General features: G+C 42.9%; 1 protein-coding gene across 4 annotated transcripts in view; it reads left to right on the top strand.

Moving 5' to 3' along the window:
- The window catches only part of CABLES1 (Cdk5 and Abl enzyme substrate 1), a 102,913-nt gene that overhangs the window by 12,537 nt on the left and 63,681 nt on the right, over positions 1-26,695 (top strand). The window contains exon 1 of one of the 4 annotated variants that reach the window (XM_075920883.1): positions 13,016-13,161. The exons of the other annotated variants lie outside the window; for them this stretch is intronic. The gene's annotated coding sequence lies outside the window, so the exon portion shown is untranslated. Of the gene's footprint in view, positions 1-13,015; positions 13,162-26,695 lie in introns of those variants that run through there. 4 annotated transcript variants of the gene reach the window in all.

Here is a 26,695-nt window from a genome sequence, read left to right as displayed (position 1 = left end):
TTTTCGGAAAATCATGCCAGTGTAGACGTAGCCCAAGAGTTTTCAAAGATCATGGCCAAAGGTTCTGCAAATGACATCTGCCATCTCCCTCAGTACTCTCGGATGCATTAAATCTGGACCAATGGGTTTGTGTATGTTTGTCTTTTCTAAATAGTTCTTAACCTGTTCTTTCTCCACCAAGGGCTGCCTACCTCCATCCCATATTGCGTTGCCTCCTGCAGTAGCCTGGAAGCTGACCTTGTCTGTGAAGACAGTTGTAAAAAAAGCATTGAGTACTTCAGCCACTGCCTTGTCTCCCTAAATATGGGAACCCTTCCAATCCCACTGTAGCAGCTGCAACACTAAAACCAGGAACAAAGATGGTAATCCTGAAAGTTCCAGAGCAATTAAATATAGAAAGTTGATCCCCATAATAAATAACTGCTAGAAAACTCTTCTGAAGTTAGTTGATGGTCACCCTCTAAATCACTTCCTCAGATGAACTAAAGAATGGAAAAATATTCCAGGGGCGCTGCTCTTTGCCAAGGTTAGTTTGGAGGACTTTCATTACCAAAGAAGCATATGAGAAGGCAGTAATGGGATGTAAAATGACTGAACACAGCCGTTGAGGTCAGACATAGCTATATATTTTTTTCATTACAGTACTCATGTACACATAAACTTGAAATTCTCTTTTGAGGTATAGCAGTTGAAAAGCTGTGTATAAATTTGAGTTTTGTCCAGTACTCTAAGAAAAATAAAAGTAAATCCACCTATAATACACATTTTGTAACTTCCTTTCCCTTCCATATTTATGGGAAGTGCATTAGGGGACAGATAGGGGGAAAGTTAGACAACTATTTTATTATGCAAAATTCTGCTATCAAGTTGTGCTGTTATAATAATGAAGCAGCAAAATGTATTTTAGTATAATAACTCTGATGCCCCAGCTGACATACACTGCAGGGGTAATGGACTATATCAGCTTCTCCAATGTTAGTATGGTAAGAGATTGGAAATTAAGAGAAATAATTGCATCCTGAAGAAAAGGCTCCACTCCAACAAATTCTATGGCTTTATTAGAACACTTAGTAAGGTTCAGTTGTCAAACAAAGGAATTTGAGAAAAAATAGGAAAAGTGTACAACACTCAGTTACTGTCAAGTGAGTAAGAGATCTGGAACAGATTCTAGTATATATAGCCATTATAAATCAGACTGATCTCTTTGCACAATCATGCCACCATGCGACAATGGGATAGATGTGATGTAGCTGCTTCTTTGGGACTTGATTGGGCTTATTAGGCACAAGTCTCAAGTGTGAGGCAATACAGAATTTCACCACTCAGAGGAGCTCTGAGAGATACTGTGCTTTCCTGGAGGTACAGGTCACTCGCAAGTTCCCCAGTGCACAGGCTGGTCCATCCATATGGTGACCCCTGCTCCATCCAAGACACCTGACCCATTCTGTGTGGGAGGGGTGAAGGTCCAAGAGGTTCCTGTTACTCCTCACCCCCAAAACCAATCTGCCTCATTTCAGGGGCAGATAGAATCGTGTGTCCTTATCACATCCTACAACACACACTTCAGGCCCCTAAGCACGTGTGGTAAATAACAATGTAAAAGAAAAGCTGAATTGCAGTTCTGTTCTGAAAAGCTACTAAAATGTCATTTTACTTTTCAGCTTTTTTTCCTGTACATTGCTAGGAACTTCTGCTTACTGAAATGCCAAAAAGAATTTACTTATTTTCACTTTAGTCTTGCAAATGCAAAATAACAAAGGGAGAATAGGCTGCATTTGATTCTTCTGGATACATGATCTGAAAATTTTACTGATTTTAAGTGCAAACCCATGCACAATCAACAGAGTTTGCTCATGTGTCATTGAATGTGTAGTCTGAGAGTGGGCATGCACAGGAGTTACTAAGGGCTTGTTTGGTCTGCAGAATCTTTTTTTTTTTTTTTTACTAGTGTTGATGCATGGAAATAAATAACCTGCTTTGACTAACAGGGCTCAGGCGAAGTTTGCAGAACTGACACTTAGAAAAAACCCCATTTTCTCCTGAAGTACTGAAATTAAATCAGAGATTAATCAGACAGTATAGCGCAATAAGATACTTTGCAGACAGCAGGGAGAGGATAGAGGAATGATCTTCAGATGCTGCAGTGATGAGGATGGGATTAACAACTTCATAGGTGGGTAAAAAATGTGTGTCAACTAGCCACATATTAAAGATATGGGAGGCTTATGGTCTGCTGTTAATAATCTAGAAGGGGCTTATGTTAAATTCCTAACAAAGGCACAACTACATTTTTAAAAAGTACAGGCAGTCCCTGGGTTACGTACAAGATAGGGACTGTAGGTTTGTTCTTAAGTTGAATTTGTATGTAAGTCGGAACTGGTACATATTGTAGGGGAAACTCTAGCCAAACATTTCTCCAGAGCTCAGTTTTATTCTCCCACACCTCACTTCCCTCAGTCCTTTATTCTTAAACTGAGGTGTCTGCTGAGAAAAGCCGCTCTGCGTCTCCCTGGTCTGCTGGGGGGAAGCAGCTAGTGCGGGGTTGCCTCACCCCGTTTGTAAGTAGGGATCCGATGTAAATCGGATCCATGTAACCCGGAGACTGCCGGTAGCTCAGATGACTATTGAGTGTCTTTTACCTCTTTGGAGCCACCTTAAGTCTGCCAGATTTACTCACATAAAGCAAAACCAGGCATGAATTTAAATAATACTCCAGTCTCATTCTAGAAGGAATGTATACATGATTAAGAACAAACTGATACAGAATTGGAAATTGTTAATGGTCTCTCTGACTTTTTCAAGGAGCACAATCAGAATAATAAGTACCCTAAAGTGACCCTTTTCCCCTCCTAGATCAATTTGAAAAATCCAGGTAACTCTTTGTGACTTTACATTTGAATAAAGTGCTTTTATGTTTTAAAATGCCATTCCCAACACCACAGAACTCATGAGCAACCTTCCAAACAATGAACTGTCTGCACATATCTGATTTAAGGGGGAAATTTTGATAAGAGGATTTCAATCATTTTTTTTTTATTTAGGGATCATCATAAGTAGAGGGCCAGATTTCATCGTTTATGCTTTTAAATCCCCATTGTTACAAATTCTAATTTAGTAAAACTATTGCCATGATAGTGGTAGAAATGTAGTCGTGTTAGTCTGGTGCAGCTGAAACAAAAAACAGGACTGTGTAGCACTTTCAAGACTAACAAGATGGTTTAATAGGTGATGAGCTTTCATGGGCCAGACCCACTTCCTCAGATCAAATAGTGGAAGAAAATTGTCACAAGCATACATACCAAAGGATACAAATAAAAAAAATGAACACATGAAAAGGACAAATCAAATTTCAGAACAGAAGGGGGATGGGGGAGAAGGGGGGCAGGTAAATGTCTGTGAGCTAATGATATTAGAGGTGATAATTGGGGAAACTATCTTTGTAATGGGTAAGATAATTAACGTCTTCAAATTTGAGTGTAAAGTGTCGAATTTAAGCATGAATGACAGTTCAGAGTATTCTCTTTGAAGTGAAGTCTTAAAAGGTCTGAAGCAGGATGCAGGTAATCAAGTCGTTGAGACAATGTCCTTTCTGGTTGAAATGGCAAGAAACTGTTTTTTCTTTGTGATCCTGTCTGAAATCTGTTTTGTGGGCATTGATCCTTTGGCAAAGTGTCTGAGACGTTTGTCCAATGTACATAGCAGATGGACACTTTCGGCACATGATAGTATAAATTATATTTCTGGATGCACGGGAATATGTGTTCTTGATCTTATAACTCACTTGGTTGGGTCCAATAATGGTATCAGCAGAGTGAATATGTGAACAAAGCTGGCAATGGGGTTTGTTGCAAGGGAAGGTACCAGGGTTGGTATTAGTGTGGTATCTCCTGTGGTTGTTGGTAAGAATCATCTTGAGGTTAGGTGGTTGTCTATAGGGGTATGTCTACACTACCCCCCTAGTTCGAACTAGGGGGGTAATGTAGTCATTTGGAGTTGCAAATGAAGCCCGGGATTTGAATTTCCCGGGCTTCATTTGCATGATGCCGGCCGGCGCCATTTTTAAATGCCGGCTAGTTCGGATTAGGCTTCCTATTCCGAACTAGCTGTACGCATCGTGGAACGAAGAACAAGGTGTACAGCTAGTTCGGAATAGGAAGCCTAATCCGAACTAGCTAGTCCGTGCCGTGTGTAGCCGCGCGGCACGGGGTCCGAACTAGCCGACATTTAAAAATGGCACCGGCCGGCATCATGCAAATGAAGCCTGGGAAATTCAAATCCCAGGCTTCATTTGTAACTCCGAATGACTACATTACCCCCCTAATTCGAACTAGAGGGGTAGTGTAGACATACCCTAGGAGACTATGGGTCTGTCTCCCAGAGCCTCTCGGAGTTTAGTATCCTGTTCCAGTATAGGCTATAGTTTATTGATAATGTTGCCATGATGTAACTGATGGAGGAGTTAGAATAAGTTTAAAAATATAAATATATGGGGACTGTGAAGGATGGTAAGACAAAATTGTTATTTACTAATCTTGTGTTTTGAGGAAAGAGTGTAAGCATGATGCAGATGAAGAAACACTACTTTTCTCTTGTACAGTGTTATTGCATACTGTATATTGAGAGTTGTAAGAATGATTTTCCCTGCAGCTGTGTTCAGAGAGCTGTCCAACTTGCTGCTTGCACCCAAGAGGATCCCTAGGCATGAGTGTGGGTTGCCAACTCTTCCAGACCAGATGGACCAAATACCATTGCCATGAATGGCTTCCAGTCTGCCCAGTCAGAAGAGCTGACAACCATATTTTTATCAGGTTGCAAGACTAGGACGTGTCTATTGTGTCACAAGCGAGCAATCAGGGAGGTACCCATAATTTTTTTTTTCAATAATGTCACTCAGGCTCATAACTGAAATGTTAATGTAGTGCTTTTGTGAAAAGGAAGTGGTGGAAGAAACCTTACCAACAATGCTATTTTGTATAGAAAACTGACATTTATTGGATGGTTTAGGGGTAAACGAAGATAGAATTGCTTTTTTAAAGATGCAATAGGGACTATTTCAGGCTTCCAAGATACTGTACATTTTCAATATCTTTTTGCATAAAGGTATATGACAATATTTGAGGATTAGGGTATCTTTCCTGCATCACCAGTGAGTTATAATTGATGAAATTATCTTGCAGGATGCCCAAGAAGAGTATTTCAGCTCTCACTTAGTTTCCTGTGTAGCTTTATGGTTTAGAAAAGATGCAGCTGTGGACAAACTTCCTGACTTCTCAAATCTTCATTTCCAGAGATTGGCAATATGCTGGTAGAGGTGATGTAGCTTTCTCACCTTCCTTTTAATTGGGAGTGCACATTGTATTATTAAGACAAAGACAACATGGAAGGGGAGAAGTTAAGGAGTCTTCTGTGCGGCTTAGGAACCTATGTTAAGTTTGGGTACACTTAACATCCAAGTACCTTTGAAAAAAATCTCACCCTAAACCAACAACAGGCATGTTTTCTGCTCTCAGTTATCTGCTTGTCATGCCATCGTGTAATTAGCACTTCACAGGTGAATAGTTGATGCTGATAATTGTAAGCTTGATCTTGCTCTTCTTGAAATCAACTGCAAACTTCCTGTTAAAACGAGAAGTAGGTGGAGCTTCAGATGCTGTCACATCAACAATAATGACTTCTTTGTAGCCTATATGTCTGAGAATTTTCAGAGGGGAAAAAGGTGTATCACTAGGTCTTTAAAATTATAGATTTCTAGAATTTTATCACCTAAATCTTGAGGTGATGCATAATTTAGTAAAGGTTTGATTCCCACAGGTCTTCTTGCATCTACTTTCTGATGTGCAAGATAATGTAAAGCTGGGGTAATTTACACACTGGAGAGGGAAGGAAGAAGTGGTCTAAGTTACATGCTGCTAAATTAATTTGGACCTGACTCTGTTCTGCTTTACTCTAAGTAGACATTTACTCATACTCAGAAATAAGTAAATGGGGTCAAATTCTTATTGGGAAAGGTTTTTGCCTGCTTTGTGCAAGTGCCAGAGATAGCACTAGGTGCAAAATGGTGGAGAATCAAGCCCCTGGGCCTGATTCTCTGTTGTGCTGCACATTGTGTAGGCAGTTACATCAGTGTAAAGTGACAACATCTTACACCCATTTTCACTGGTGTATATTGTCATGCTGTCTGGAGTAGCTCATGAGTTTGAGTGCTAATCTCAGAGTTTACACTTATTACTTGGTTGGTGATTTTCTGCTGGAAGTCACAGGTTTTCTTCTTCCCCAGTGGAGCGTTTCAACAGATACCAAAATGAGAACTTGGCTTTTGCCAGTCAGATTAGATTAGTATGCATCTATTTTTAATGGCCCAGATATTATTGCTCACATTTTCATTTGATAGTGTAATAGTTTGAATTTAATAAAATAAAATCTCATCGTGCCAGTTTTTCATGATGAAGAAGTTCTTCTTATTGCTTTCAAGGGCAGAATTTCCTACACCAGCCAGGTGTGTGAGGCATGCATGGAATGCAAGTACTTTCCCCTCACTCCCTTGGCATCCAGGGTATGGGATGAAAAGCAAGCCACGTCCCAGAGTGCATGGCAACTGCCCCCCCACCTTCCTGAAATTCTGCCCTTGATTGCTTTGGGAAGGATGAAACAGGAAAAATAAAATTCCTGAATTTGTTGATTGTCTCAATAGAAAATTTTGATTGAGATGAAGGCTTATCCTTCAATTCAGCACAATTTCAATTTTGTTCTCTGCAACTTTTAGAAGAAAATAGTGGTCTCTGTTCTTGACGGGTTTTTAGCTCTGGTAAAGTGTATCAAATTTCACTTTTGAGGAGAAAAGGAAATTAAATGGTCAGGCCAAATTCTGCATCTCTTGAATATATAAAAATATTGTCTAAGACCACATAATGTAGAATTCTCACATTTAAATCAAACAGAAGATCTTCAAGAAAGATGAAGATACAGGTGTCTAAGTGTGGCACGTTACAGTACTGTCTTATCATGGTTCTTCCTTCTAGCCACTTCTCTTTTTCTAATAGACATTTATTTACTTTTTATTCCTTTTCCCCAGTCAGATGTAAACTGAAATTGGCTCATACAGTACTAGCAAACATCAAAGAGAATTTTTCCAAAGTGGTGTCTGTCTATTGTGAACTTCTCATTTGTTCCCAAGTTAACTGCTTTTTTAACTTGTCATTTTTTACTGCATTTTGGGATGGTTAACATGAAATCTTCTCTATATTTGAGTGAGTGATGGAGTGAGCCCACCCCTAAATGGTGAGAGCTAGGACCACCAAATTTGGTATACACAGCTTCCAAAACAACATAAGGGTTTGGTTTGACCAGGACAATGAGGTGTGCCTGGAATAGGATTGTGTCTCTCAAAACCATACAGAAAGGAGACAGAATCACCAAGTAGGGGAAAGGAGCTGGCTGGGAGCATGTTCCTTTCCCCTATCCAGGACTGTCTCAACTCAGAGCCTCCCCTCTCAGGCATCCTTTAGGGAGGCTGTTCCCCGCCCCGATTTGTACAGGAACATTGCTGGCTTTTCACCTTCATCAGGGAGTGAGGAAAAATGCACAGATCACTCCATTCCTCAGTCTGGCTGGGGAGTCCAGAGGGCAGATGAACCTGGACCTACCCGAGATGGGGACATGAACCCCTCCCCCAGCTGTACCTACTGGAGCGGCAGAGTCCATAGAGAGACACTTCTCACCTGACCCCCAAGCTGCTGTGGTGAGGGAGAGCTGGTGCAGTCATCTCTCCCCAGGGCAGCCTGCTACTGAATCCTTCATCCCCAGCCTATCCCATCGACTATTTGATTATTTAATTAATCTAAATTTAACATCCCTAGCTTGTAAGCTCAACATGCCCCCACTCCAGCCCCGCAGAGAGGGGCTGCTGCCACTCTGCACTGCTACCTCAGTATCTGGCAGGCAGCTGCTCCACGAGGGGAGCTGGTTTTTAAACTGGATACCCTCTTGGACTGGCTCACACCTGGCACCCTGCACTGTTGCCTCTGTATCAGAGGCAACAGTATCGGGTGGCAGGGGGCTCCCTGGGAGTGTGGGTGGGAGTGCACTGGCTGCTGACCCCACCCCTGGGAACTATCAAATAGTTGTGTAACCGCTAAAATTTCTTGCTGTTACATGACTATTCAATTACACGATAACTAACATCTCTACCCCAGAGCAATGATTCAAATGAAAAATGTACATTTTAATTTTATTTTCTTTAAAAAAAATAGAGTTGTCGACCTGGGCAATGCCAGGTAAATCTTCTAGTACTTTTTAAATAGCAATATATTAGCTATAAGTGTTTCTGGTGATGTATACTGTAGACTGCTGAAAAGTTTGTTTTTTCAAGGACACAGTCAACTAAAATTCATACTCCTCTCTAAAGATGTTCTATGTATAATTTATGATAGCACACTGGTCAAGTTTTAGCTCACTGCATGTCTAACAAATGCAAGAAGGAATAGTCCCTACAACAAATCTTTAAATATCAAAGGCAAATACTAGCTCTAGTATTTGAGGGCACAGTTACAATTGCATTTTTTCCTACACAGTCACTGAGCTAGCATCATCAAACTCACTACTTGTTGTAAATACTTTGAGAATGAAGTATTATAAAATATGCTTCTTCCAGAGCCAGACAAATTCATTATTGTTTAGACCTCAACTTGTGAAAATAAAGCAGACTAGTTGAGTTTCACTGTACGTTATAGGGAAAATATTTATTTTGAGCTTTCCCTTTAATTTGGAACAACAGTGATAAGTTAGAAAGAACTTTGTCAAACTGCAAGGAATCAAGATCAGGAAAGGAAATGTTGTAAATTGTTTTACTCTTTCTAGTTAGGCTGATTTAAAAAAAAAAGCAAGCTGCTGTTTTGTAAGAAAAGAAAGGCTATTACAGACATAAAAAATTGGAAGTTTGGAAACAGCAATTAAGAGAAAAAAAAACAAGAGGGAGGAAACCTCCAAATTCTTTTTATAACCTTGGCAAAGGGAATTCAGACAACAGTCTATTAGCATCTCCTATTTTGTTTTGTTCAACTTGTACACTGGTGACAGGACCCAGTTGCCTAATACCATTTTCCTTTCAACTTAGTGCTGAGTGCAGCTAGAAGAGCATTTCATTGCTGTGTGAATGCATTTGGCATGTAGACAACAGGTGGTAAAAATCAAGGGATCAGTGTACACATTCTTTGTCCCTCTACCATAAGCCTCTCTTTATCCTTCTGATACTTGTGCTCAATAATGAATCCTGATTGCCAGCACATGGCATATTTTTGCCATCAGTTTTTTCCTTGTTGACATTTTCCTGACTCATACTATACTACTGGAGTCTGAACAGCTCTGCAGATTTTTTTTGAGAATGTTGGCAGGAACACAGTTGTTACTGTAAAGTTTAAATTATTATATTTCCAACAGTATTTCATATTCATGCTATATTTGACCTTATATATTACAAGCAGGGATGTTTCTGTTACATCAGTAGGTAACTAGGAACAGCTGATAAGGCTTGCTAGGTGCTCAAATCAATTTTTCACTCTGAGACCTCTGCAACATTATAAATCCCAGCTCAGCTTCCAAGTAATTTTTCTAATGAACCACACTATAACAGGTGGTGAGAAGAGAAACACTGGAAAAAAAAGTTTTATTAAAAATGTTAAGTCTCTTTCCTTCTTGCCCCCCTCCAAAATTGTTTTGGCAAAATAATCCATATAATAGGCTTGATTTTTACCCTCGTATGTTGATATAAATCATGAGTAACTCTGTTGAAGTCAAGTGTGGGTGAGAGGAGAATAAAGTCCACCATCTTACTGAACTCAGTCCTTTATACTGGAGTAATATTACCCGCAGAATATGCCTTCTGTTCTTTTACTTTTAAACAATTACTCACCTACATGGAATCATTTAATACATTATTGAAATACAGAAGTAACCAAAAATCTGTGCTACAATCATGTAGCTCTTATTCTTAGACAAGAAGGACATTTACAGAATGTAAAAGAACATTAGTTATCTTTTGGAAAGAGCATTTGATTACTTGCTTATTTTTTTACATCCTTCTGTGCGGATAGCTTATCTGCAACAAGAGTTCATGACCTAGACAAAGGTTTTGTTTTGTGTGTTTACTATTGGTTTTGAAATTGTGCAATCAGTGCTGGCATAGGTAGAGTCCCAGCTTGTGTTTGACTCAGTGATGTGGTATTATGAATAGGAAACTATGCTTTGTGCACATAATCCCATTAAGCAATATTTTTGTTCAAAATTTGTCTTTCTTACAAGAAAGCTCTCACGCCTGTAGTGAAAGGTCCCATGTCTGTGGCAAAGTGTTTTGTGATACATTTAAAATGGACCCTTTGCCCTGCACACAGTTTTTATAATGCAGTAAGCTTTACCAGAGAACAAGTGTCTCTTTCTTCTCTGCCTATGTTTATACAGCTTGAGTCTGCGAAGCTGTATACACTGCTAGAGATACAAGTCAGATGATCTAAGCTCTGTGTCATTTTAAAAGATATGCTTTACATATAAACAGTCTTGATATTGCAAAATTGTTACCTATTCATTGAGTGACTATAGATCTAGCTCTATTAATTTAGTGTAATAGACATAGGCACACTTAGTTATTTATTTTTAAAAATCTGTTTAAAAGTGACCTGTTGAGTACTAATTAGTAATGTTGTTTTGGAGGGAGGGAAGTATTAATTTTGCTTACTTACTTACTTGTAAGTGGTTTGTTGAAAAATAACCAGGTGTGCAAAAATCTTCCCCTTCAAATAGTTAATGCATGCTCTTAACTTCTCATATGAATAGTTCATTGACATTACTTTTTTAAGTCAGTGTGACAAATGTAAGGCCTTAAATTAAGTATATGCTTAACTGTTTTTAGAACAAGGCCCAATTCACTAAAGTTTTAAGACCATTAATACCATTATGCATGTGAATAATTTTGAAGCCAAGGGGAGGAAAGATACTCACATACTTAAGTCACTGCTGGTTTAAGCCAAATGAACAACTTTGATGGTAACTTTTTTAATGCTTTAAAACCTTTAGAGGTTGGAGTGACATGATCTCAATTGCTGCTCTGAGAGCTCAAAAAAATATTCTGCCCAGCTTTCAAAAAGAAATAATGATTCTAAATGCCATAGATCGGGGTGGGCAATACTTTTTGGTGTGGGGGGGGGGGCATGCCAAGATTTTGGAAAGTGGTTAAGAGCTGCAATTTTCTGTGGAGGAAGTATGGGTCTAGGATGGAGGTTGCGTGCAGAAGGGCGCACTGGGTAAGGGACTGGGATGCAGGAGACGGTGTGAGATCTGAGAGGGAGTTTGGATGAAGGAGGAGGTTGTGATGTGGATCAGAGGATTAGGGTGTAGGATCAGGGAGGAGGTATGGGTGCAGAAGAGGATTCTGGCCTGTGCGAGAGGTGTAGGAGGGAATACAATGTCTGGGAGGGAGTTGTGACCTGGGCAGGGGGGTGCAGAGAGGCAAGGGTGCCAAAGGCAGGCTTTGGTTGGGAGGCACTTACCTAAGCATCCCCTGGCCAGCAGCCCTGGAGCACTCCAAGGCAGGCTGGGCTTCAGCCCCAGACCACTTGAAAATGCAAAGCGTCCCTCTCCCTCCAGAGTAGAGTCACACAGAGCAGTCCTGTGCTTAAAACAGTAGCTGCTGTGTGACTGAGGGTCCCAGTAGGATGATCCATGGGTTGAGTCTGGTGACTAGGGGGGGCCCAATCCAGCCTGCGAGAGGTATCTTGCCCACCTGTGCCCTAAATGGAGCAATGTGTGTTTGGGACTTCAGAAAGTAGCCCACAGTTGCTCCCTGGGAGAAGAGCTTTACAGAGTATCTTTCCATGCTGCAAAGCAAGAATAATGGTGGATAGGGGAAAGAAAGGTGTTTAAATATTGGTTGCCAATCCTGCAACCTTTACTCAAGCAGTAGTCCTATAGACTCAACAGGACTGCTTATTTGAGTAAGAATTATTGCATGAGAAAGTATTTTGAGGCCTGGCTTTGAAACCCTATCAACAATAACTTTAATTGCTTGGCACACAATCTCGCACAACCCCAATTTCTGAGGTAGCACTCTGTTATATCTTTGAATCTGACATAGAAAAGTCTCTTTCCAATAGGGAGTAGCAGATGGACAATAAACACCTACATCAAATAAAGAACAATTTGAAAACATTACTATATCAATTCTTCCAATCTGTTTTAACTGTTAGAAACACATTAGGGAGAAGATGCAAGATACTTGATTTCTCTCTCTCTCTCTCTCTCTCTTCTGTCATTTCTCTCAAGAACCTCAATCCTGCTCCTACTTCAGATAAAGTGAGGTCTTGTCATTCACTTCCATGGGAGCAAAGTAATGCCCAACATTCTGATAATTTTTAATAACCTAGTAAAACCTATTTTCTTTAATGTTAAATATCAGTATAATATTAAAGGAAACTAGCCCTATTCATTGTTGTGTTTATTATTATCTATATTGGGGTGGGCAAGATACCTCTCATGGGCCAAATCCAGCCTGCCAAGCCACCGGATCCAGCCCACGGACCACCCTGCCTGGACCCTCAGTCACATAGCAGCCGCTGATTTAAGTTCAGGGCTGCTCCATGTGACTCTCTACTCTGGAGGGAGGGAGGGTCACTGATTTTGTTTAAGTGTTAAGTATCTTAAAATTAAGGCCCTAACCATGCAGGTATTAACTTTAAGGAGTCCTGTGGCACCTTAAAGTCTAACACATTTATTTGGGCATAAGTTTTTGAGGGTTGGGGCCCACTTCATAATATGCAGTATTAACTTTACTCCGGTTTTCTGAAAGAGAAGGGTTGGAGGGAAGTTAGTTATTTGCTCTTAATGGTCGATGAGGAAAGCACACAGTTTGCTCCATTCCTCACCCTAGCTGGGGAGTGCAAGGGCAGATGAACCTGGATCTGCCGCAGCTGGAGGACTTGCACCCATCCTCTGGCTGTGCCAGGTGGGAGCTGCAGCAGCCACGGAGATGTACTCCTCACCTGATCACAAACTGCTGTGGTGAGAGAGGGCTGAGGTAGTCCTTTCTTCCTCAGGGCAGCCTGCATCCTGAACCCCTCATCCTCAGCCCCACTGCAGAGCAGTGATTTAAATGAAGAAAAACAAAAATTAATTGAGGTAAGGACCCGAGCAATGCCGGGTAAATCTTCTAGCAAAGCTATGTGTACATTCATCCGGCGCATTGAATACGTGTATTTTAGATGTCAAAATAAATATGTATTTTAAAATTAAGGGCTCACTCTGGGAAAAACTCAATGTATATTAGTTATTTAGGAGCAGACAAATGATTTGTGAAATAATAGTTAAAAAACAAACACTTAGGCCAGGTCTACAGTACCTCAGAAATTTGACTTAAGATACTCAACTCCAGCTACAAGAATCGCATAGCTGGAGTCAATGACCATTAAATTGAATTTCTGGGTTGGTCTCACTGTGGGAGGTCAATGGCAGAAACTCCTGTCAATTTCCCGTACTCTTCACAAATAAAGGAGTGTTGGGGTTGATAGGGGTGCCTTCAGCATTTGATTTAGTGGGTACTTACTAGATCGTTGCTCTTTCCAAAAGTATAGACAAGGCCTTAGAATTAAAGATTGCTCTATCAAAGATTCAACAGTCCAGATGAAGGCTGACAAAGGTTCTTCTCCAATTCTGTAACCATTCAGCAAAACCAGAGAAGATGAGAAATTATGTTTTTAATGTGAATTAAACGAGATTCCTTTTTTCTCTCCCCTGGAAAAACTTTCAGGCCTTATTGTTTAAAAACAAAATAGACCAAGATGGAGAGAATGAGATGGAGAGAACTTTCAAAGAAAGTAAAGCAAAGAAGGGGAAATAGAAGGGTTTTTTTATTATATTTTATTGTTATCTGTTTCCAATATCACAAAAATTGTTTAGGAAATTTCACTCAATTTGGGCAGAGACCAAGCATGGAAAATGTCATCCGCAGAGATGAGTGTTTGGAAAATTAGGTGCACATGACAACATAGGGGAATGGTAATAGAATGTGTTTTTTGAACCTTAATGACAGCGTAGCAGCTGCTATCACCATAGCTGTTCTATAAAATGCCTCTTACTTGATGCTTGTCACGGTTTTAGTTTATTATGTATAGAGCAGAAACCTTTACATTTTTAAAATAACTGTTTGTGGATTGTTACTGTTTATTTAGGAAATGGGTCGGAGATCAGTCTAGCACAAGGTGCACCAAACCAAAAATGAGAATTGTTATGAGAGAAAACAGAAGTTTCTGCTGTTTGAGAAACAGACTGAATGTTATAAGATTGTAAATTAAACTGAGCAAGTTATACAAACAAATGTCAAGTTGGGTTGTTCACTCTTTTTTTCACAAGTCTGTGGAAAATAACAAGAGGAATTGGATTCAAAGTAACTTTCAAAACAAGATAGGGAAGATAAGGGAATACACTGTAATGTACTGACTAATGTATGGGTGTACCATTGGATGCTACTGGTTGGAATGAAGTGTGTCTACTCATACTGCCTTTTAAAACCCAGTCTACATTTGGAAATTGAGCAGTTGCTTAAAATTATTTTCATTAAGAGGTCTATATTAGGAATCTGAAAGTGTAACCGTGCACATGGTTAACCTTTATGGTTATGTACAAGCTTCTGGTATGCACTTAAAAGCCAGCTCCTGGTGTGAACCAGCTGTCAGGAAGCCGCCTCCCTGACCTAGCCTGGCTGTAGCTGCTGAAATTTTAACATCCCTAGCCTATTCCATCAGTGGTTGGGACCAAAGGCCAGCTCTGAGCTGACTGCTTACCCTACATTTCAGCAACCACCTGCCACTATATGTGGGAGTGGGTCCCGGAGAAGCAGTTCATCTCAGAAGGCTTGATGGTATAAAATCAGAGGGGAATTCTAGAGAATCTTAGGGAAGTAAAGACACCCTGGTCTCTCTACTTTTCCAGCTGGGCAATTTTTCCACCCAGTGGTGATGGCCTGCATGCACTGAGTATTTGTGACTTTCTTGCATTTCCTGTTGAGGGCAACATTACCTCTTCCCTTCCCCCCACCTTGCTCCACTGAAATTCCCAAAGAAGAACCTCTCCTGGGCATGGAACCTGCACCAAGGCAGCTCTGTCATAATCTCTAGGGATTCTCCATATCTTCCAGGAAGAGCAGCCCCACTTCAGTGAGAAAGTTCTCTGTAAAGTGCATGCCCAACAAGGGGACAAAGTCAAAGCCCTTCTCTGGCTAGTCCAAGTCCAGCCAAAACTCAGTTCTGACTATCTATCCTTGGTAACTCCAGTCTTGGAGGAATCTCCTTGTTTCTTCTTTCACAGAAAGGGGTTACCTCAGAGTTCTGGTTGCTTTCTGTGGTAAAGGGTGTGTTATGGCATGGAAATTTCTATCTTCTCTTCCCATCTTAATCCTCTGTCCTTGGATCAACAAAGAGAGAGGGGGCTGTGTCCTACAGACTGTAACACCTCTATGTGGTAGAAGCCATGTCTTCCTTCCCATCAAATCAAAGGAAGCAGGAAGTTTGTTCTTAGTCTTCTTTTCTATATATTTTAGAAATGTGCATCTGTCTGGATATCCCTCAGAGTCAATTTGTTCAAGAACTCCTCCTAAATGGTAAGAGCTAGGACCACCAGATTTGGTGTGCAGCTTCCTCTTAGCCTAACTTAAAGGTCAGGGTTTGGTTGTGCCATGAAAATGGAATGTGTGCGTGGAATTTGATTGCTTCTCATAAAATGGAAAGGGGCGGGGGGGGGGGGGGAGTCTGGTAGGAGGAAGTTATATTGCAGAATAACCACAGGGAGGCAGCAAGGGGCCAGAGATTGGGACTAGGACAACTTCATTGGGCCAGCAGGGGGTAGAGGTGGAGAAAGGGATAGCTATACAGGCAGTCCCCGACTTACGCGGATCCGACTTATGTCGGATCCGCACTTACGAACTGGGCTTTCTCGCCCCGGAAGTCGGGGCGAGAAAGCCCCATTGGTAAGCTGCTCCGGTGCCTCTGGTCTGCTGGAGACCGTCTCCAGCAGACCAGGAGCACCGGGCGGGTTCCCGCGCTTCTGAGGCTTTGCCAGAGCAAAGCCTCAGAGGCGCGGGGAACCGCCGCTGCTGCCGCTTCAATCTGGGTGCCTGTGGTCTGCTGGGTGACCACAGCAGACCACAGCCACGGTCCCCAGCAGACCACAGGCACCCAGATTGAAGCGGCAGCAGCGGCGGTTCCCCGCGCCTCTGAGGCTTTGCTCTGGCAAAGCCTCAGAGGCGCGGGACCCCTCCGCGGCTGCGGCTTCAGTCCGTGAGCCTGTGGTCTGCTGGGGACCGTCCCCAGCAGACCACAGGCTCCCGGACTGAAGCCGCAGCCGCGGCGGGGTCCCTCGCCTCTGAGGCTTTGCCAGAGCAAAGCCTCAGAGGCTCTGCTCCCCGTGTCCCTGGTCTGCTGGGGAGGGGGGGGGGCAGCTAGTGTGCTCCCCCTCCCCAGCAGACCAGGCTTTTGTTTTGGACTCTGGGGCAGAGCAGCTGGGGCGCTGCCGATTGGTCCTGCAGCGCCCGCTCTGGGCACTACTGGACCAACCCGGCAGCACCCCAGCTGCTCTGCCCCAGGTCCTGATTCAGCCGCTGCTGGTCAGTTTCAGCAGCGGCTGAATCAGGACGCCTGGGGCAGAGCAGATGGGGTGCTGCTAGGTTGGTCCAGTAGCACCCAGGAGCGGCGTTACTGGAGCAACCCAGCAGCACCCCAGCTGCTCTGCCCCAGGCATCCCCAAGTCAGCTTCTGCTGAAACTGACCAGCACTGACTACAGGAAGCCCCAGGCAGAGTTGCTCTGCCCCGGGCTTCCTGGAATCAGCTGCTGATCAGTTTCAGCAGCAGCTGACTTGGGGACGCCTGGGGTTCTTAAGTTGATTCTGTATGTAAGTCAGAACTGGCGGTCAGTTTCAGCAGTGTCTGAATCTGGACGCCAGTTCCGACTTACATACAGATTCAACTTAAGAACAAACCTACAGTCCCTATCTTGTACGTAACCCGGGGACTGCCTGTATATTTCAGAGTTTGTCTGTCTGTTTGTCTGTGTGTATGTCTGTCCCCCAGCTAGGGAACATGCAACCCTCTCCCAGCTGTGCCCGCTTGCAGCTGCAGCAGCTATAGACAGGCATTTCTCACCTGGCCCCACGCTGCTGTGGGGAGAGAGAGTGGGGTTGTCCTCTCCCTGGGGCAGCCCACATACTGAACCCCTCATCCCCAGTCCCACCCTAGAACAATTATTTAAATGAAGAAAAACAAAATGTATTTGCATTAAGGACCTGAACAACACCAGGTAAATCTTCTAGTACTCCATAATGCGGAAGTGGTCAGGAGGACAGAGACTTGTTTACCTTGAAAATTGTTGAACCAACTTGAAAAAAAATCAGAAAAATCACTTTTTCTAAATTTCATAATAGTTTTAATTTAACTCTGTAGTTGAAAGGAGGCATTGTTTGTGATGGAGTCTTTTCCCAAAAGTTTTAGTTCCTAGTTGCTATGAGGACTTTATATAGTCCAGAGGTAGTCCCATATGTATGTACAAAACTGTTTTAACCGTAAAGGAGCAAGATTAGTTCTTTCTGGTCTTTAGAGTCCTTGTAATATTGGGACCTAGGATAAATGAATATTAATTAAATTTGTCATTAATCAGTTAGAACAGTCTCTGTGAAAATCAGCTTGCATTTCCAGTAATTCAGATTATGCAGTCCTTTTAAACTTCATTGTACTATGACACTAAGGCAACTAATTACATTTACTATTCAAATGTTATAATTACTTTGGAAAAATTAACATTTTCAATAGCATTTTAATGGAAATAGTGTTCTTTGTTGTGGGAATAAAAGGCTGATAATTTATTATGACTTCCTGATATGCATCGCCAGCCAAATACTATGGTAAATTTTCTGTTGGTTGTATGTAGTTCAAAATGGGCTAGGTCTTACTTATCTGAATATTTTCTGTAGTTTATTCAGAGATGTTTAACACATTTTTCTTTAATAATGCATTGTACTTTGTTTGGGGGAAGATGTCCACGTAGAGCATACGTGTGTTGTGCAGTACTTGATTCAATTTATATCTCTAATTTTTCCTCAAGAAAAATCTTGAGGGTTATAGCATGCACATTTGTGAATGGGAAGCACATATTGGTGAAATGGGTGACAGCCCAGAGATTCAGCATTCAGGTCCAAATTCTGTAATTGCTCACATTGAGTAGCACGTAAGGAACTAGTCCTGCTAACTTCAGTGCCATTGATAGTGTGAGTAAAGGCTGTAGAACTGGACCTTTAAATTAGGAACTGAGGGCATGATGCATAGAACAACTTAGAAACCTAAATTCCAGAGTTCAGCTCAGTCGCTGTGTGTAGCACCCACTGCGATCCTCAGAATTCTTGCTTGGCTTCTCTGAGACTTCACCCCCCACTCACTCCATCCCCTCTTTCCTACATCAGTCACTTTCCCCCACCCTCACTTATTTTCACCAAGGTAGGGCAAGGGGTTTGGGGTGCGGGGTGCACTCTTTAGGAAGATGGGTGAATTGACATTATACTGGCGATGAATAAACCTCTGAAAGGGCCAGTTGAATTCCCTTTGTCTGTTTTCCAAAATTCTCAAGCTGAACGTCTGATCTGAAGCTAATTTCCTGAGCAGCATGGTAATTAGAATTCTGAATGATAATTATGTTTACAATAGAGAAGATGTACTAATAACATAGCCTCTGAAGACTCCAAATGAGCTATAAAAGAACCAAATCACTGTTTCAGATAGTGGCAGCAGTACCATAAACTAGATATTTAAATCCCGGGCTTCATTTGCAACTTCGCTTGCCTACATTAACCACCCTAGTTCAGACTAGGGTGGTAGTGTAGACATACCCCGAAGTATAACATTTAATTTCTGATGCTGTTTGATTTTTTACTTGGAAATACTTTGTTCAATGCATTCAAGAATAGAACTTGTTTGATGTAACCTAAGGCCTGGGGTGAGGGGGAGAGGAGATGAAATCGGTTGGAGATTGAAAAAAAGAATGATAATTATCTCTGTGGTTTAGTTAATTTGTTTCAGGTTGTATCTAGGTATTTCCATTTCATCATTGGTTTCTCAAGATAAAATAGAATCTTCAAAATTGAAAACCAACTAGTAATGACATATACCAAACACGAGCACAAAAAAAATCTAATGGGGTTCTCGTCAACTAAACATTCACTCTAGCCAATAAACATTTTCTAATACTAAAAAAAATCACAACAAATGAACTGATATATAACTGATACCATACTAGGCTCAAAGTTAAGCAGTGATCTTGTAGGTAATTTAAATCTCTCTTGGTCCTAATTAAATTAGCTTTAGTGACATCCTAATTCATTCGAATTCCCAAAGGAGTGATTAATCTTACCCTTTATACGTCCCAGTTACAAACAATATACTCAGAGGAACACACATCTAACGATTATAACATACATCCTTATACCGATAGATTAATATATCAGCCCTTTAAAAACACCACCTCTTAATTACTACAGGTTGGACCTCCCTGGTGTGGCACCCTTGGGACCTGATTGGTCCTGGATGAGGGATTTTGCTGGACTAGGGGAGGTCATTTCTGGCCCTCATGGTGCCTGCCCTGCTGCCCCACCGGGCTTCCCAGCTCCCCTGGCAGCCCAGCTGTGTTGTGTGTCAGGCTTCCTGCCCCCCCTCACTCCCCTTCCCCCAGCCCAGTTGGGCCACACACTAGGCTTCACAGTTCCCCCTCCCTACCCAGCCCCAGCTGAGCTGTGCGCCAGGTTCTCTTGCTCCCGCGGGTAGTCCAACTGGGTCGCGCACGCCTGGCTTCCCACTCAGGCTCAAAACGGGAAGGGAAACAGCCATAAATCACACTAGAGCAAATTCCTCCTAACTATAAAAAGAAGCATTCACAGAAAGAATGGTAGTAACAACATGGAACATTTGAGAGGAAAGGGAATTAGAAAGACCTAGAGGTTACAGGGAGAAAACCCCTTTATACTGATTAGTTTGTCCACATATGCTTTATCCCTAGTTTCCCCAACATTAGTGAAATGGCTATATTAGGGGATTGTTTTAAGCAGGTAGAGGGTTGGGTTTTTTTATATTAAACTAGAAGTTTTACCTGGTGTTGCTTGGGTCCTTAACACATTTGATTTTTGTTTTACTTCATTTAAATAATTTCTCTGGGATGGGGTTGGGGAAGAGGGGTCAGTATTCAGGCTGCCCCAGGGACTACCCCAGCCCTCTTCACCGCAGCAGTTTGGGGCCAGAGGAGAAGTACCACTGCAGCTCTAGCAGGCACAGCTGAGGGATGGGTTCATGTTCCCCGCCTGGATGTGATGGGCTGGGACACTGAGATCCCCTTGAGATGCTCACCTCATGGGCTGATCAAACCACTGAGCTCACCTACCAGCCCTCTGAGGCACCCCACTACTCTGTCCTGCTGAGCCAGAACCCCTTGTCTCCCCTACCAAAGGCACAGTGTTGGGGTCCTAGCCCACAGCAAAGTGACACAAACATTTAGAGCAGTTTGGCATTTAACCCAGCCCGCAACCTCAATGGGCTCAAAACCTCAGATAAATACGTCTTGCACAGCATAAAAATTTTATACAGAGCAAGCTCATAAGTTGTTCGCTCCCTTTATCAATGAAAGAGAGATACACACAGCTGTAGTCCTCCCCTCAGGTAACTGTTGTGTACACTGAGTTTAGTAATAAATAAAAGTGATTTTACTAAATAGAAAAGGTAAAGTTTAAAAGGTTGCATATGATAACAGACAAGTAAAAACAAAAAGAGTCCTGTTGCACCTTAGAGACTAAGGTTTATTTAGGCATAAGCTTTTGTGGGTAAAACCCACTTCACTAGATAAATTGGAATGGAAATTACAGAGGTAGATATAGATAGATAGATTAGATAAAGTACTAGTATAATAAAAGAAGGGAGTTATTTATCAAGAATTGGACTTGTGTTTACAAGGCCATTTCAATCAGGGTGGACGTGGCTCAAACACAGCAAAAGATCAAAGTAAGTTATTAAGCCAAATAAAACAAAATACACTAGCAACACTAAATACTCTAAGGAACTTGTTACATGCAATTCCTTACCCTAACAGTAGTTCTGATCATCTTTACTTACAAGCTAGGCAGCCTTCTACGTTGAGCACAATTCTTCCCCCTGTTCAATCTCAGATGTTTCCACCAATCATCTGGGTGGTAAGCAGGGGGTGCATTGGTGCCTATAAATAGAAATTGATGCATTTCTTGCCTATAGATTTTGCCTAAGGCAGGAATCCTTTGTTTTCAGTTTCAACCCTTTCACATTCCCAGAGGAAAGTACCACATCCAAAATGGGTTCCAGCATCAGGTGACCTGACCACATGTCTTGGCAGGACCAACCAAAGTCCAGCCTTAGAGAAAGAACAAGACTATTTATAGATATTGTCTTGAGTACTGGGCCATTAAGTTCCTTGAGTACTACTAATGGTGTTCACTAGCATCTCCTAAATATATAAACAGGTTTATACTTCATATTCTTAACTTGAAATATAGGAATGATACATGCACACACATAGAATATATACAAGGGGATTACAAGCTCTCCAATGATAGATTACATGCCACATTTTGCATGGTATGTAAGAGAGCAGTATGATTGCTCAGAGCTCTAGTACTTAGAGGGAGAAAAGACTGTTGAGAGTCTATGGGTTAAATTTAGAGATGGAAGCAACAGGAGTTGTGTTGTGGTTGGTGTCTGCTATAGACTGCCGGATCAGGTGGATGAGATAGATGAAGCTTTCTTTGAACAACTGAGAGAAGCTTCCAGATCGCAGACCCTGGTTCTCATGGCCAACTTTAATCACCCTGACATATGTTGGGAGACCAATAAAGCAGTACACAGACAATCCAGGAAGTTTTTGGAGAATGTTGAGGATAACTTCTTGGTGTACAAGTGCTGAAGGAACTGACCAGGGGCCATGCGCACAAACAGGAAGGAACTAGTAGGTGAAGTAGAGGTGGGTGACAACCTGGGAAGCAGTGATCATGAGATGGTAGATTTCAGGATCCTGACCAAAGGAAGAAAGGAGAGTAGCAAAATACACACCCTGGACTTCAGAAGAGCAGACTTTGACTCCCACAGAGAACTGATGGGCAGGATTCCCTGGGATGCTTACATGAAGGGGAAAGGAGTCCAGGAGAGCTGGCAGTATTTTAAAGAAGCCTTATTAAAGGCAGAGGAAGAAACCATCCTGATGCACAGCAAGAAAAGCAAATATGGTAGGCGACCAGATTGGCTTACCGGGGACATCCATGGTGAGCTTAAACACAAAAAGGAAGCTTACAAGAAGTGGAAACTTGGACAGATGACTAGAGAGGAGTATAAAAATATTGCTTGAGAATGCAGTGGAATTGGAGTTGCAGCTGGCAAGAGATGTGAAGGGCAACAAGAAAGATTTCTACAGGCATGTTAGCAATAAGAGAGTGATCAGAGAGGGTGTGGGGCCCTTACTGGATGAGGGAGGTAACCTAGTGACAGATGATGTGAGAAAAGCTGAAGTACTCAGTGCTTTCTTTGCCTCTGTCTTCATGGACAGGGTCAGCTCCCAGACAAATGCACTAGGCAACGCAGTATAGGAAGGAGGTGGGCAGCCTTTGGTGGGGAAAGAACAAGTTAGGAACTATTTAGAAAAGCTAAACATACACAAATCCATGGGCCTGGATTTAATGCATCCAAGGGTACTGAGGGAGTTGGTAAATGTCATTGCAGAACCTTTGGCGGTTATCTTTGAAAACTCATGTGGAGATCGGGAGAGATCCCAGATGATTGGAAAAAGGCAAATGTAGTGCCCATCTTTAAAAAAGGGAAGAAGGACAATCCAGGGAACTACAGACCAGTCAGCCTTACCTCAGTCCTCGGAAAAATAGAAGGGATTCTCAAGGAATCCATTTTGAAGCACTTGGAAGAGGGGAAGGTGATCAGGAATACTCAGCTTGGACTCATGAAGGGCAAGTCGTGCCTGACCAATCTGATTAGCTTCTATGATATAGAAAGATCAGTGGATGTAGAAAATCAGTGGATGTGATATACCTTGACTTTAACAAAGTTTTTGATACCGTCTCCCACAATATTCTTGCCAGCAAGTTAAGGGAATATGGATTGGATAAATGGACTGTAAAATGGATAGAAAGCTGGCTAGACTGTCGGGCCCAACGGGTAGTGATCAATGGTTCGATGTCAGGTTGGCAGTCGGTTTCTAGTGGAGTGCCCCAAGAATCTGTTCTTGGACCGGTTTTGTTCAATATCTTTATTAATTACTTGGATGAGGGGATGGAGCACCCGCAGCAAGTTTGCAGATGACACTAATCTAGGGGGAGAGGTAGATACGCTGGAGGGCAGGGATAAGGTCCAGAGTGACCTGGACAGATTAGAGCAGTGGTCTCCAACCATTTTACACCCAAGATCACTTTTTAAATGACAGACCGAGCCAAGATCTACCACCCCGCCCCTTCCTTGAAGCCCCGCCCTCTCTATTCTCCTCCTCTCCATCACTTGCTATCCCCAATCCTTATACTGCTGCTTATTTTTTGTTTTGTTTTTATTCTTCTGTAGGAAAAGGTTTTTCCAACATTTGGCCTGTCTACACTGGACCAAATGTCAGAAAAAAACCCTTCTTTTGGAAGCCACCTTATTCCTTGTGGAAAGAGGAATACAGGGGTGACCAAAAGAGCCTGTTTGCTCTTCCACTAAAAAAGCGGAAGAACAAACGCAACCCTGGATGCAGAAGAGTTTTTCTGGGATATCTCCAGAATCCTGAAAAACTCCTGGGCTGTATCTACACTGGGCCACTTATTCCGGAAAAGCAGCCGCTTTTCCGGAATAACTTGCCAGCTGTCTACACTGACTGCTTGCTTTTCCGGAAAAGCGATGACGATCTACTGTAAAATTGTCAGTGTTTTTCCGGAAAAATTATGCTGCTCCCGTTCGGGCAAAAGTCCTTTTCCGGAAAAACTGTTCCGGAAAAGGGCCAGTGTAGACAGCACAGTAGTCTTTTCCACAAAAAAGCCCCAATCACGAAAATGATGATCAGGGCTTTTTTCCGGAAAAGCGCATCTACATTGGCCACGGATGCTTTTCCAGAAAAAGTGTTTTTCCGGAAAAGCATCTTGCCAATGTAGACGCGCTTTTTCCGGAAATACTTATAATGGAAAACTGTTCCGTTTTAAGCATTTCCGGAAAAGGGTGCCAGTGTAGACATAGCCCTGCAGTCTAGCTGGACCCTTGCTGTGTTGAGACAGGATGTGTAGGCTCTGGGGTGGGAATGAGGGATTTGGGTGTGGGAAGGGGTGAGAGGTGCAAGCTCTGGGAGGAAATCTGGATGCAGGAGGAGGTGGAGAAGGGGACACTGGCTCGGGGAGGGGGGCTCCAGGCTGGGCAGTGTTGAGATACTAAGCAAGCCACAAGCTTGCGGATGTGAGGGTGCAGGAATTTGGGTTGGGGTATGTGAGGGGCTGAGGGCATGAGGTTCCAGGGTTTTATAGGCTCAGATCTAGGGTCTGAGGAAGGGGGTGTGCAGGAGTGGTTGTGGTCAGATGGGGGCTTGGAACCTCATGCCCTGGAACCCTGGAACCTCATGCCCTCAGCCCCTCACATACCCCAACCCAAATTCCTGCACCCTCACATCCGCAAGCTTGTGGCTTGCTTAGTATCTCAACACTGCCCAGCCTGGAGCCCCCCTCCCCGAGCCAGTGTCCCCTTCTCCACCTCCTCCTGCATCCAGATTTCCTCCCAGAGCTTGCACCTCTCACCCCTTCCCACACCCAAATCCCTCATTCCCACCCCAGAACCTACACATCCTGTCTCAAATTGGGGGTTTGTTGGCCAGGCTTCATTTTTAAATAGAATACTATGAGAATGGCAGGGAACCTGCCTTGAGTCAGGGGTCACTGACCCATAGAAAAGTCATTTGGGAGCAGGGGACACAGTACTGGGAAGGAGTGCTAGTGGGTTCTGGAGCAGGGAACAGGGTGCCAGTGGGGGCAGGGGAGAGGGGGCAGGGTGCCAGGACAGGTTTTTGCATCAGGGGACAGAGTGCTGGGGGGGACAGGTTTCCACGAGGAGTAACGGTAGTTTGAACTAGGAAGCCTAGTTCGAACTACCTAGTTCGTGCCGCGTGTAGCCGCGTGGCACAGGGATCGAACGAGCGGGGATTTAAAAATGGCAGAGCCCCGCTTATGCAAATGAAGCCCGGGAAATTCAAATCCCGGGCTTCATTTGCAAGTGCGGTATGCCTACATTACCCTCCTAGTTCGAACTAGGAGGGTAGTGTAGACATACCCTAAGGGATTTGGGTTTGTGTAGTCTGCAAAAGAGAAGAGTGAGGGTGGATTTGATAGCAGCCTTCAACTTCCTGAAGGGAGGTTCTAAAGAGGATGGAGAGAGGCTGTTAACAGTAGTGCCGGATGGCAGAACAAGGAGCAATGGTCTCAAGTTACAGTGGGAGAGGTCCAGGTTGGATATTAGGAAAAACTATTTCACTAGGAGGGTGGTGAAGCACTGGAATGGGTTACCTAGAGGTGGAATCTCCATCCCTAGAGGTGTTTATGTCTCAGCTTGACAAAGCTCTGGCTGGGTTGACTTAGTTGGGATTGGTCCTGCCTTCGGCAGGGGGCTGGACCTGATGACCTCTTGAGGTCTCATCCAGTTCTATGATTCTATGAAAGCATGTGTGCTTTATGCAAAATTTGGCATATTCATATTAAAAACATATTTCCATAAAAATATTGAGGTTCAGTGTCACAAATGGGTAACAGAGGAACAGCCTGCAGAGCAAAAACAATGGACTTCACGCAGGGCCTAGGAAAAATAACTATGAACTAGAACCCAGATCCAACAACATTTTGGGTTTCACTTCCACCAAGGCTTCAGTATCCCATCTTACCTAGTGGTAAGGAGGTTTAACAGGTAGTTCGATTTAGGGGCTTTATTTCGAACGCCCATTTCCCTGCCATGTGTAGACGCGGGCAGTTAGTCCGGGCTTGTAAATTTCAAAAATGGCGACCGGCCGGGAACATGCAAATCAAGCGTGGGATATTTAAATCCCGGGCTTGATTTGCAATTCCGAATGCCTACATTAGCCTCCTTAGTTCAAACTAGGGGGCTAGTGTAGACATACCCTCAGATAACTACTTTCACGTGAATCAATATATCAATGAGAAAGTCACGTTCCAAACCATAACTTCATCCTGCACAGAGGTAGCTATTAAACTGAGTTATCTTTCTAAGCATCCTTTTTTTGTGTGTGTGGTTTGAATTACTGTTTCTTAATTAGCAAAACTATGTGTTTTTTCAAAATACAGGCAGTCCCCGGGTTATGTATAAGATAGGGACTGTAGGTTTGTTCTTAAGTTGAATTTGTATGTAAGACGGAACTGGTACATATTGTAGGGGAAACTCTAGCCAAACATTTCTCCAGAGCTCAGTTTTATTCTCCCACACCTCACTTCCCTCAGTCCTTTATTCTCAAGCTGAGGTGTCTGCTGAGAAAAGCCGCTCCGCGTCTCCCTGGTCTGCTGGCGGGGGCACTAGCTTCGCGTCTCCCTGGTCTGCTGGGGGGAAGCAGCTAGTGCGGGGTTGCCTTACTCCGTTTGTAAGTAGGGAT

Source organism: Pelodiscus sinensis, chromosome 2, assembly GCF_049634645.1.
Source record: "Pelodiscus sinensis isolate JC-2024 chromosome 2, ASM4963464v1, whole genome shotgun sequence".
NCBI lineage: Eukaryota > Metazoa > Chordata > Testudines > Trionychidae > Pelodiscus > Pelodiscus sinensis.
The sequence above is the reverse complement of the archived record's forward strand: the minus strand, read 5'-3'. Positions and strand labels throughout refer to the sequence as shown.